Source organism: Podarcis muralis, chromosome 10 (genome assembly GCF_964188315.1).
Source record: "Podarcis muralis chromosome 10, rPodMur119.hap1.1, whole genome shotgun sequence".
Lineage (NCBI taxonomy): Eukaryota > Metazoa > Chordata > Lepidosauria > Squamata > Lacertidae > Podarcis > Podarcis muralis.
Window position 1 is genome coordinate 9,423,855 of NC_135664.1, and position 12,400 is coordinate 9,436,254.

The 12,400-nt window shown below is 45.9% G+C and overlaps 1 long non-coding RNA gene across 1 annotated transcript; it reads left to right on the forward strand.

Moving 5' to 3' along the window:
- The first annotated feature begins 998 nt into the window (after positions 1-998).
- Positions 999-9,630, forward strand: LOC144329097 (uncharacterized). The gene is made up of 3 exons (XR_013394507.1): positions 999-1,118; positions 8,297-8,351; positions 9,145-9,630. It is a non-coding gene; the product is annotated as an uncharacterized LOC144329097 (long non-coding RNA).
- Positions 9,631-12,400: the final 2,770 nt, after the last annotated feature.

Sequence of the window (12,400 nt, forward strand, 5' to 3'; positions counted from 1 at the left end):
GCTCTCGCGCGCCCCGCGTCAACATCGCCGCGCGCAGCTTCCCGAGCTCGAGGCCAGCCGCTGCACGCACGCGCCGGCTCGTCATCGGCTCCGGTTGTTGCCTTTCTCCGCCGAGGTTGGTGGACCCCGAGCCTAGGCTTCCTTCCCGCACCCCGCTTTCCGAAGACCGCACACCAGTTGGGCCAGTACATATTCCCCTCCCGTGACTGGAGCGGAATAGCCCTTTCTCTTCTTCCCCAACCCTTGTCGTTGGAGGAGTCCCTCAGTCCCTCGCTTTGCTGCCTCCTCCCCCCCCCACCCCCAAAGCTTGGAGGTTCCCCGGCAAGGGGGAGGAAAAAAAAAAGAAAGTTACACTTTCGTGCGTCCCTCCCGGCGTGACGCTGCGCGCTGACGTCACGGGGCTGTAATGGTGGTGTGCCTCGAGATTTTTTTCATCAAACAAGTGTGCCTTTGCCCAAAAAAGGTTGGGAAACACTGGTCTAATGTGCAGGATATGCAAATGATCGCAGTTTAACTATGCAAAACCTATTTGCTTCGGAGCAGCTCATTGGTTGCAAGCTGACACAGGATAAAATGTGGTCATTGGGTTTACAGAGACTACTGTAAAATAAATTAACTGCAAATCTCTCTCTCTCTCTCTCTCTCTCTCTCTCTCTCTCTCTCTCTCTCTTTCCCCATGAGAGATACATTTTGCACATTTCACACCTGTTAGGAGGAACAACATTTTCTTAGGAAGTTACTGACATTAAAACTGATGAATCCGAGCATATTTTAAACACAGTTTAAAATAGGTGTGCAGGTGGTGGGGGATTTGGTCGTGATTCGTAATTTTTTTGTAAACAGCAGCGACGTCAAAGTTGCTGTTTTACAGCACATATTTTTGGCTCTAGGAGGAAAGGAAAGCTACCTAGTCTGGCAATAGCAACTATCTTGGCCAAAAATAACCACATCACTTTTTCATTTTTAATAGTGGCATCTGTTTTCCCTTTTAGGCTTGCCTACTCAGAAAACAGCTTAATGCCAAAAGATCCCCCAGCACATGGTCTCTGGGGGCTCTGAAAGAGTCTGCCAACAGACTGCTACAAGTGAAGAAGGAATCTACTGGGGGATGTGAAATGGTAAGCAAGGATAGCACATCTGCCCTAACATTTACTGCTAACGTATGTGCTGGTTTTCTAATTCAAACAACGCCATGGCGTTTGTCATTGCCAATGACAATATACCATGATGCCAACATCTAGACTGATCTCAAGCTGATTGCAGGCAATGAACTTAGCAAAATGGGACTTGCATACCCTCCAACATTTCTCCAATGAAAATAAAGGTAGAGGGACCCCTGACCATTAGGTCTAGTCATGGCTGACTCTGGGGTTGCAGCGCTCATTTCGCTTTATTGGCCGAGGGAGCCGGCGTACAGCTTCCGGGTCATGTGGCCAGCATGACTAAGCAGCTCCTGGCGAACCAGAGCAGCTCACGGAAACGCTGTTTACCTTCCCACCGCAGCGGTACCTATTTATCTACTTGCACTTTGGCGTGCTTTCGAACTGCTAGGTTGGCAGGAGCAGGGACCGAGCAATGGGAGCTCACCCCGTCGCGGGGATTCGAACCGCCGACCTTCTGATCGGCAAGTCCTAGGCTCTGTGGTTTAACCCACAGCGCCACCCGCGTCCTGATGAAAATAGGGACTTCCTATTCCATAATGATGATGATGATATTATTATTATTATTATTATTATTATTATTATTATTATTATTATTATATACCCTGCCCAACTGACTGGGTTGCCCCAGCCACAATGGGAGGCTTCCAACTGATATAAAAACATAATAAAATATTAAAGATTGAAAAAACTTCCCTATACAGGGCTGCCTTCAGCTATCTTCTAAAGGTTGTGTATTTACTTATCTCCTTGGCTCGGGGTTCACATAACTCCTTTGAAAATAAAGGTAAAGGTACCCCTGCCCGTACGGGCCAGTCTTGCCAGACTCTAGGGTTGTGCGCTCATCTCACTCTATAGGCCGGGAGCCAGCGCTGTCCGCAGACACTTCCGGGTCACGTGGCCAGCGTGACAAGCTGCATCTGGTGAGCCAGCGCAGCACACGGAACGCCGTTTACCTTCCCGCTGGTAAGCGGTCCCTATTTATCAACTTGCACCCGGGGTGCTTTCGAACTGCTAGGTTGGCAGGCGCTGGGATCGAACGACGGGAGCGCACCCCGCCGCGGGGATTCAAACCGCCGACCATGCGATCGGCAGGTCCTAGGCGCTGAGGTTTTACCCACAGCGCCACCCGCGTCCCATCCTTTGAAAATAAAGGTAAAGGTAAAGGTACCCCTGCCCGTACGGGCCAGTCTTGCCAGACTCTAGGGTTGTGCGCTCATCTCACTCTATAGGCCGGGAGCCAGTGCTGTCCGCAGACACTTCCGGGTCACGTGTCCAGCGTGACATCGCTGCTCTGGCAAGCCAGGGCAGCACACGGAACACCGTTTACCTTCCCGCTAGAAAGCGGTCCCTATTTATCTACTTGCACCCAAAGGTGCTTTCGAACTGCTAGGTTGGCAGGCGCTGGGACCGAACGACAGGAGCGCACCCCGCCGCAGGGATTTGAACCGCCGACCTTTCGATCGGCAAGTCCTAGGTGCTGAGGCTTTAACCCACAGCGCCACCTGCGTCCCTCCTTTGAAAATAGAGATGTCCTAAAGAAAAGCGGGACATTCCAGGATCAAATTAGAAACCAGGATGGCTTCTGTAAATCTAGGACTGTCCCTGGAAAATAGGGATACTTGGAGGGTCTGGACTTGGCTGCCATTTTGAAGAGATGACCTTTAGTGTATCTAAATATGCTATTGTTACTGGTATTTTATTCATTAAATCTCTATACCGCCCTTTCATCTGAGCATCATGGGGCAGTTTACAGTATGAAATTACAAAAAGGAACAACAAAGTAACAAGCAAAAACAATACCCACCCAGAATTTAAAAGGCCGTAGATCATTTATTTAGCCAAAGGCCTGAGAGAAGAGGAATGTTCTTGCCAGCACCTAAAGATATGTAACAAAGGTGCCTGGTGAACCTCCTTGGAGAGAGCATTCCACAAGTGGGGAGCCACCACAGAAAAGGCCCTGTTCTTGCATTGCCACCCTCTGGACGTCTTGTGGCAGAAGCACACCAAAAAGGACCTAAGATGATCATAACAAGGTTGGGGGCTGTTCTTATGGGGAGAGGTGGTCCTATTCATTTCAGCCTGTAGGACTCTAGGGCGCAGTTCAGCAGAATGAACAGAAGGCATCCCAAACACAGCAGGGGTGGCTTAATGCCATTTTAATACACATTGCCATCTAAAGTGGGCAGTCCCTGTAAGGTAATTCAGCCCAGAGGCTAACATTACCTAAACTGCATCGCTGCTTCTGATTTACTCCTTAGGTGCTACTATACATTTAAAGCACCTTCAAACTGATAGAGCACTAGATCAATAGAACACTTTCATCTACTTTAGTTGCACAAACCTCCATTTCCAGTACGGTGATTGAACCACGAAATACTGACAACCTGGAGGCAACCCCTAACTGTCTCATTGAAATCCCAACATAAGGTTGTCTCAGCCTATATAATCATTATTAAGCACAGGTTGGCTCGTGCTCAGGAACAGATGCTGAAAAGGTGCATAATTTATTTTTCAAATCCCTAAATGGAGAGGAGGGGAGAGCCATCTAGATTTGTATTGTGATGCTCCTATTATTTCCCTAAATCCCTTGATAAAACCATCTTCTATTGTTATTCTTTTGGAAGAAGGAACCAATGAGAGTATTTAGCACAGATTGTATGCTTTTCTTAGTGATTCCCGCCCCCCCCCCCAAAATAATTAATGCCTCCGTTTGTTTCCCAAGTGTTTTGACAGGAAAACCTTAAAACATCCTTGTCTCATCATTCTTACTCATCCAGTTATTGGGTTTTTCTGGGTTTTTTTTTAAATGTTCTCCCCTGCTTGATTTTAAACAGCATCTTTCCACAGAAACCCTAAGTATTTTTACAGCCAGGGCTTTTAAAAGCTCTGAGCTCTTGAGAATTTCCTTTTCCTGACAGTTATGTTAATGATGCCATTTTAAATAGCTCGCTAATTTTGTTTACAAAGGCACATACTGTAACGTCAGCCTCCCGGTTTAATATCTTCCAATATCATCATTGTACTGATCTGCTCAATTACCTTGCTTAAGTATGTTCTCTTTGTCTGCAAACGCAGCTCGGCCCACACGTTTCGCGGCGCATGCCAAGGAGAAGCAAGCAAATGTTTCTCTTTTCCCTTTTAGAATAATGAAGTCTGAGGGGAATAGGCCAAAAACTGTCATCTTTAAATACAGGGCTGCAGAAGCAATGGCAGAAAATAGAATTTTTAAAAAAGAAAAAAGGAGAAAAGGCACAAGTGAGTTTACAAAGATGGGCTAAGCAACTTTAAAATAATATATTTCCCAGTAGTCACCAGACTACAATCCCATCCTGTTGGAAGTTTAAAGGTAAAAATGTTGAGTGATGTTTTTCTGCAAGGCTGAATCTACACACATATATATAAAAAAAAACACTGTGGAAATGCTTTTTAAAAAAACGTTTTAAAATATATATGGAATTTGTCGTTAGCCCACCAGCGCCATCTAGTGTCACATTTGTAGAATGCACTGAAAACACACTTAAAATGTTATCTTTGCAGCTGTATAGCTGAGTCCCAAGTTAATACTCAGGTTAGATCCTTGTTTAGGGAAGAAAATGGCTCAATTATTAGATTCTGTCTGCTTTGTAAGCAGCAGTTTTATGTTGTGAATTACCCTGAGATTTATGGATGAAGGTCGGTATACAAATTTAAATACTAATACTAATATACTAATGATACCTGTCTGGGGACATGATTCATGCCATTGTATGAAGAGTGTATAATGTTCAAACAAGATCTTATAGAAAGCATGGGAAGGTGCCATGTATCAAGTCAGACTATTGACTCACCCAATTCAGTACCATCTTCTTTGAAGATGGCTGCGGTCCTTCTTGATTGTTCTCAACCCTACCTGGGGAGGTCAGGGAGTAAACCTGCATTTTGCATACAAAGTACGCCGCAGAGCTGCTGTGGTTTTCCAAAGGCACCTACAGTAGCTGCCATTGATGAGCAGGATCAGACAGAGTGGGTCACTTGAGGCTGCTGCTGAAAACATCCCACAAATATCTCATTCTCCTTGAACCCCGTAACACGACATGACCCTGCTGCGAGTTTCCTTGCCCTGACCAGTGGCAGCCAATAATGTAGCATAGCAGTGGGGAAACTCACAGTATGGTGTGGTCAAATGATGCTGTTGGGTCCATGAGCCATTACTGGGGGTGAATATGGTTTTCGGCAAAAGTCCAGAGTCACCCATTCCGGCTTGTTCTACTCATCCATGGCAGTAAGAAGCAGCCTTGAAATGTGCTACACAAGACTTTGAAATGTATTTCCAGAATTCCATGCCACAGCTCACCTCACCTTTATTTAAAACCTCTGTATATAATGTCCTGTTTCCCCACGTAACACTTCTGTTCGCTCTCACCTGTCTCAGATAGCGAAGTTAGCAGGTGAGAGCTGTTATCTAAGAAACCTGGGACCTTCCACCTCGGAGCATCTCTCTCCAAAGAAGGACAGTTGTGAGGGGAACAAGGCTATATAATATGCACACACAGGTTTCAAGGTCTTTATGATATCAGTCGCAGACCAATACCCTCCTGGTTCCCACACCTACTGGCATGGTTATAACCCCTCCACCTCTAACTGGGTATTCAAGGCGATAACAGAAATCACTGGGTTACAACTGACCGAAAGTCCAGAAGTAGCATTATTATCAACTTACGATGGGGTGGAAGGTTCGCAGGCTATGAAGGACTCGCTCACAAATTCATTGACAGATGCACAAATTATGATAGCTAGGTACTGCCAGAGCGGTACCTATTTATCTACTTGCACTTTGATGTGCTTTCGAACTGCTAGGTTGGCAGGAGCGGGGACCGAACAACGGGAGCTCAACCCGTTGTGGGGATTCGAACCACCGACCTTCTGATCGGCAAAGTCCTAGGCTCTGTGGTTTAACCCACAGCGCCACCTGTGTCCCATTGGATCTGGGTTCAAATCCCCACTCAGCCATGAAGCTGACCTTGGTCAAGTCAATGCCTCTCAGCCTAACCTACCTCACAGGGTAGATTAAATGGGGATTAAATGCTTTCCCTCTCTTACGTTTTTGTACTTTTAAGAATCTAGGGGTCCCTCGATCCTGCTAAATGCTTCTCTCCTGTGCATGTGTGACGTAGTTTCAGCTTCCTAAGCAATGTCGCTCACCACCCAAACATCAGAAAGAGAAGGAATGATGTAATCTGGCAGCATTTTATTACTTGCTCGTTTGGCAGCAAGGAAATCTGCATTATGAGAGTTGACAATTAAAAAAGGTCAGCTTGTGAGGCCTGCTCTATGAAACGCTCACAGTTAATCGGTTTTGCTTGTACGTTTTTCTGGAACAGCTACCTTTTGATTGCAAAATGTAAGTGGAAAACAAGGAACCACCAGATCTGAACACAATTATAATCATCACATATAACCTCTCTGGTCTTTCACAGAAACCCTCCTACCTGATAATCAGCACTGGATGGTTTGATCAGACTGTGGCAGCTTTTTGTACACAGGTCCAATAAATTAGCTCTTTATTCTCATTGCTGATATGAGGTGCTTTCAGACGGTGGCAACAAGTACGGTTGCCGTCTTAGCTGCTTGTTTTGATTGCCTTTTCCTATTTTCAACCATCCTCCACAAGCATCTCTGTCCTCTGCTGTGCTCTTTTATTTCCTTTCCTTTTGATATGCCTTGCATTGCCTGTGGTGAAATGCTCGCTTGTGTCTTTGTTGCTCTCTCTCATTAGCATAGATGCCCAGCTTGCGCTTGACTTCTGTTTCCCCTAATACACGTTCTGGATGCTTTTGGGGGTGCATTTGCCCTCTAAATGTGAGAATTGCAGAACGAGGAATCCCCCCCCCCCGATTGCTGCAGAATGATCCTTAAGGCCCAGAAAATGCCTATAGGTTTGGCCGAGGTACAAGGCCGTCAGCAGCAGCAAGGCGTGTTTTGGAAATAGCAGCATGGAATGGACAGTGTCTGCTTATTTTCTTCTTCTTTAATTTTATTTTAACAAAGTAATAATCATAAAAGGGGACGCGGGTGGCGCCGTGGGTTAAACCACAGAGCCTAGGGCTTGCCGATCAGAAGGTCGGCGGTTCGAATCCCCGCGACGGGGTGAGCTCCTGTTGCTCGGTCCCTGCTCCTGCCAACCTAGCAGTTCAAAAGCACGTCAAAGTGCAAGTAGATAAATAGGTACCGCTCCGGCGGGAAGGTAAACAGTGTTTCCGTGCGCTGCTCTGGTTCGCCAGAAGCGGCTTAGTCATGCTGGTCACATGGGCCGGAAGCTGTACGCCAGCTCCCTCAGCCAGTAAAGCGAGATGAGCGCCACAACCCCAGAGTCGGTCCCGGCTGGACCTAATGATCAGGGGTCCCTTTACCTTTACCTCCAAGATCCAAGTCAAACACTCTTAACCACCACACCAATACTAGCTCTGTGGGAAATGAAGCAGTGTGACTGCCTCAAAACATTTGTGGACACAAATAACTTAGAACGGCCATAGGCAAACTCGGCCCTCCAGAAGTTTTGGGACTACAACTCCCATCATTCCTGACTACTGGTCCAGTTAGCTAGGGATGATGGGAGTTGTAGTCCCAAAACATCTGGAGGGCCAAGTTTGCCTCTGTCTGATTTAGAAAGTGAGATCACATGTGACTGCCCCACTAGCATCAAGAGCCCAAATCATCATGGATGTGGAATAAAAAGGAAGCCCGTGTGTGTGTGTGTGTGTGTGTGTGTGTGTGTGTAGGTAGGTGTAGAATTCAGTGCTATTTTTGCAGAAAAAGAGGTGCCGAATCTCACCGTGAACATTCTTATAGAATGGCAATGATGTCCACCTGAATGAAAGGTGCCGGAACTGAGTTCCAGAGAGTTCCACCTGGAAAAAAAGCCCTGGAGATGTATCTCAATATGAATAGGAAAATGAGAGTACCCCTAAACATTTTTTAGAAAAAAATGTACCTGGATGTACTTGTTCTTACACAAGTGGTTAATGGAGGGAATGTTTTCTGTACTGTCTGTGATGAACTCCCGGAGCCTAGGACTTGGCTGTATCATTTAATGTTAAGGCTACCGACTGGGATCTATGGTTATGGCTAACATGCCTTTCTTGCTATCATCCTAGGAGCTGATTAATGGGACTTTTCAATGTTTTCAGGGAGTTACTAAAGCTACAAAAGGTAGGATGCTTGTTTTACAGTTTCATGATATATTGAGATGACCTGCCGGTTCCCGTCTCATAAAGTGAGCATGCAACTATTTCTTGCCTCAGGAAAGGAAAGCAATGCCCAAGAAGGCAGCAGCATGCTTGAGAACATTTCCAATATAATTTTCATTTTGAGTGACAGTCTGCTGCGAACCCATCACATTATAATCCTCGCCTACAGACTGGGATGAGTTACTGTCACTTTCTTTAGGTGTCACTGTTTGGAATGGCATTGCTTACGCCTCGTCCAAATCCAAAAGCAAATTGTTTCGGATAGTTTGATAAAGACCTTTCTAGGGATTGCGTTCGGTTTCCAAAGTGTCGGGGAATCAATTTAATCCTGTGAAAATCAGTATTTCACATTCTACCCATGCGAATAAAGTAGAATGCCTCTGACTAAATTTTGATGTAGCTCCTCTCAAGGGTCTATGATGTCGTGAAATGCCAGAATAACAGCATGTCACCCAATTGACCCTGAAGCGTCCATCTGTCCTGGGGGACATTAAGGGAATTTATAGTTTATATCAGTGTTGTGGGCGAAACATGTCACATTATTTTAGACGGAGGGAGGTTGATCTCTGCAGATAACCTGGGGAATGGCTTCGTCCTGAAGCAAGAAGGCGGCATCTGCTGAAATCTCCATTTTCTAGTCCCTCTACCTCCAACCTGTTTGCATATTATGCGAATTCTTTGCTGCTTATGCAAATAAAGTGGAGGTTTGAAGAATTCCCTTTATTTATTTAACACATTTCTAGCCTGCCCTCCAGGGAGGACCCTCACAACGGAAGGATCTGCGGCTTTTACAAGGCCAGTCCTAGCAGCTGCAGATGATGGTGATGATTAACTCCAGGTGTTTTCGATCTGAGTCCCTGCTTACAACATCTGAAACGGGGTCCTAATTCTGCATCCTCATAGGCGGGAACTTTGGGGTGTAATGCACTGGAGCAGTCAAGTACAACATTACCTGTTTTGCTAGAGTGGACATGTAGGAGATGTTGGTCCAGCCAGTCGAACTTCCTGTTACACCTGGCTGGAGCATCCTTCTTTTGCATGTGACTAGTAGGTGGGCATGACTTTTCCAGACCTGGTAAAAGGCCCAGTCACATAGCCATCTTCCCTTTCTCCTTTGTCTGCTTCTTGCTTCACCTGGACTGCACTGCTGGCTGTGGGTTATCTCCTGTATGGGGTAAACCTATATGTACAAATTCATAACATCAAGACTTATGCCTGCCTTCAGGGATCACTGTGCTCTACCTGATTGTGAATAAAACTTCTTGTTGTTACTTATGAACAGTGCTTTTTTTCTATTTAAAACAATGCTTAGGGGCACTCTCATTTTCCTACTCATATGGAAAAACTGCCTCTCAATGAGGCCAAACTTAGATTCACAAAATGTTTAGCGGTATGCGTACCCCTGCGTACCCCCAGAAAAAGCACTGCTTATGAATAAGACTGTTGTGTCTTTATTCTTTTATGAGGGAATCAAAGGGGTCTTACCAGGAACATACTCCAATCTGGGCAAGCCAGATTGGATTGCTTATTATCTTAAGAGATTCTAACGAGTCTGCAACCAGCTTCCTGTTGTGTGATAGAGGAACGCACTGTGCTATCTGAATAAACTTGCTAGTGCGAGTTAGGAAGGATAATATTAATCAATATATCCTCTCCTGTTGTCCACAACATTCCCAGAAGAACATAGGGTACAGTAGGGTGGTCCTTCACATCTACCTCCCAGGGTGATTATGCAGACCACCCTAAATTCAATGGAGGGAGGCCAGGATGTTGCTGGTGGTTTAATATATTCCAAAGCTGAGCCTTCTTTGGGTAGAGCTCAGTGGCAGATCATGTCCTGTGCATGCAAAACGTCCCCAATTCAATCCCTGGTCTCTCCAGGTACAGGTGGAGAAGATCCCTGCCTGAAATCCTGGACAGCTGCTGCCAGTCAATTCCAGACCCTCCAAGTATCCCTGCTTTCTAGGGACAGCCCCAGATTTACAGAAGCCGTCCTGGTTTCTGATTTGATCCTGGAATGTCCCGCTTTTCCTTAGGACATCTCTATTTTCATCGGAGAAATGTTGGAGGCTGTAGAGTTATGCAACCCTTGAGCCAAGGAGATAAGTAACTATACAATCTTTAGAAGACATCTAAAGGCAACCCAGTATAGGGATTTCTTTAAATGTTGAATGTTGTATTGTTGTTGTTTAGTCGTTTAGTCGTGTCTGACTCTTCGTGACCCCGTGGACCAGAGCATGCCAGGCACTCCTGTCTTCCACTGTCTCCCGCAGTTTGGTCAAACTCATGCTGGTAGCTTTGAGAACACTGTCCAACCATCTCGTCCTCTGTCGTCCCCTTCTCCTTCTGCCCTCCATCTTTCCCAACATCAGGGTCTTTTCCAGGGAGTCTTCTCTTCTCATGAGGTGGCCAAAGTATTGGAGTCTCAGCTTCAGGATCTGACCTTCCAGTGAGCACTCAGGGCTGATTTCCTTAAGAATGGATAGGTTTGATCTTCTTGCAGTCCATGGGACTCTCAAGAGTCTCCTCCAGCACCATGTTGTATTATGTTTTTTAAAAGTTGGAAGCCACCCAGCATAGCTGGGGCAACCTACTCAGATGGGTGATGATGATCATTATCATTATTATTAAATAAGATCCCTCTCTTTACATTGGAGAAATGTTGGAGGGTATGCAGTGCTGTATAGACAACACCAACACAGGTCCTTGATAAAAGGCACCTGTCAATGTGCCCTAGCACCAAAACAAATACTCCTGGAAGTAAGTAGGCTGTATATTTAAGACAGGGAATTTCTATTTAATAGTGATAATAAAACAAAAGCCTGTGTTACTCATTCACATCCTGGTAGGCATGAATGTTGAGAGCAATTAAGAAAAGGGGGGGAAACACCTAGCTGCATCCTGTATCTTCCTACAGAGAATTTTTTAAAAAAAGAAATAGACCTCTACACGGATTTAAAAATAATTCTAAAATGGCTTCCCCCACAAGGCAATTGTGACAATTCAATGCAATACCCCCCTTTTCTTCCACCCTGCCCTCATCTCCCTCTCCACTTGTGCTGTATTTTGCAAGGGATAAGAATAGAACGAATAAGAACGATAAGCTTAACCTCCTACACGTGGATTGTTTGCCTCTTTCCACCCCCGCGTAAATGCTAGGTCTTGTTTCTAAAACTGTGAATCAATTGTTGGAGCTGGAGTCATTGACAACTTCCAGCCTCTGTTCTGTGCCATGGAGACTGGCATGCCCTTTATGTAGTTCCACAGAGACACGTGAGTTGGCCAACAGGCTGCCCTCCCAAGAGTTTTGGAATACAGCTCCCATCAGACCCAGCTAATAGGACTATCCGTCAGAGGTGATGGGAGATGTAGTCTGCAGCATCTGCCAGGTACCACATTGGTTACCCCTAGTGTGGTCCTTAAGGTAGAAATGGGAGTCACGCCTACCACAGAGAATCATTTGGAAGGGGTCCCACAGGCAGTCTATTCCAAACCTTTTACTCTAGGGCAGTGGTGTAGCGTGGGTTGCCAGTGACCCGGGCTGTGCAGAGGCAGGGAAACGGACGGATTATGCATGTGCATTAAACTGCCTAAGGTGTCTGCATCACCCAGGAGATCACAGCTGCAGAAATAAGAAGAGTCGTTCCGTTGTCTGGAGAGGTCACTTCCTGGTTCACACAGAGCAGCTGTTTTCAACGGAGCCCAGCGACGGAAGCATGCAGCTGTATTGAGTCAGCATCAGGTGTTGAAATGTTGTGCTCCCTAACCAGTTTGTGCCCGGGGCAACTGCCCCTATGCCTCCCCCATGCTACTTCACTGCTCTAGGGCAGGATCGTTTCCTCCGATATCCGACGGTAGAAATTAGGGTGGAGAGAGAGAGAACCAGTCCACGCCAAAAGCCATTGTGCTATACCGACTGAAAATTACCATATGCTTCACCTGGAATAGCTACTTGGGAAAGAACAGTGAGCAGGCACAATCTCATATGCTTATTCCTAAAAAGTGCCGTTG